Here is a 1,246-nt window from a genome sequence, read left to right on the forward strand (position 1 = left end):
TATCTATTAAACTAAATGCATTGGATTCATAAAAAAATGAAATGAATCCTCAGTGTGTTTTCAAGGTCTCTGTAGTAAAGCTAATTGTAATGGCAGTTAAATGTCACCAATTGTTCTTGGACATGGCAGCTGTGATTCAGGAGCAAATATTTTTATAATCTTTAATAGCAACAATGCCTCATAGTTTATAGGAAAAACTAAGATTGGGAAATGTAGCTTGAGCTTGCAGTTATCTACATTATATAACAGAGAGGTTAGAGGTGGAAACTGAAAGAGTTGAAGAAGGAAATAAAAAAAAAATCTTCTTTTTATCAAGATGGTAATTACACAATTTGAGATTATTTTCCAACTCAGATTTGTTAATGGAGAATAATTACTGATCTGATACTTCACATAGTACTTGAAGAGCTTGTCATGAAAGCCTATATGAACTAGGGTAGTCAAAATAGGAAACCATGCTTAGGTTGTAAATCAATCTCAGAATACTTACATAACCTGCAAAAGGCCATGGACTTGCTCTGCAAAACCATAGAACAATTATGCAAAAGAAACCATGGAGTTTAAGCTATGGACATCTTTGACAATCTAATGAAGTGTACTCTAAAATCTCCCAAGAAAAGTATGTTTATATGAATAGACACATTATTTTGCCAATAGTCTAAAGCCTATTAGGGCACCTTTCCCTTAAGTGCCCTTGAACCCTAGTTCAATAACCCTTCATATAGAGAAAGTGAAACTTTGAAGTATGATAGTTATTACATTTGAGCATTGCATCTGGCTTTAAGCTCCCTGTCAACTGAGGTTAAAAGATTAAACACACTGGGCTACAGAGTTCGCAACATCTGAAAAAGGAAACAGAGCAGCCTACAGAATTATAAGCAAAATAAAATCATTTGAAAATGGAAGAATTTACAGATTTTTATGATATGATTAGAAAGGGTAATCAGGTAATATAAAAGGACAGTATTGATTAATGAGATTCTTGAAAAACCAATAGGCATTCAGCGGTATAATACCTATGCTAGTTGCATTGAGTAGCATACTAAATTAGCTTCTCCATCTGTTTCTAATCCTTCTGGAAAAAGAGATTTTACTGTATCTGTATTTCTTTAATACTAAATTTATCCACCCAGTATTATCTGACTAAAATGCACATTAATATAATACATCTATATAAGCATATACTACCTAAGCAGCAAGGGAGGCCTACGAGTATAAAGAAAAAGCAACCTATGTTTAGGTATCT

The 1,246-nt window shown here is 32.9% G+C and overlaps 1 protein-coding gene across 2 annotated transcripts in view; it reads left to right on the forward strand.

Moving 5' to 3' along the window:
- The window catches only part of Il1rapl2 (interleukin 1 receptor accessory protein like 2), a 1,196,863-nt gene that overhangs the window by 607,529 nt on the left and 588,088 nt on the right, over positions 1 to 1,246 (forward strand). The window lies entirely within an intron of this gene.

Source organism: Mastomys coucha, chromosome X (genome assembly GCF_008632895.1).
Source record: "Mastomys coucha isolate ucsf_1 chromosome X, UCSF_Mcou_1, whole genome shotgun sequence".
Taxonomy (NCBI): Eukaryota; Metazoa; Chordata; class Mammalia; order Rodentia; family Muridae; genus Mastomys; species Mastomys coucha.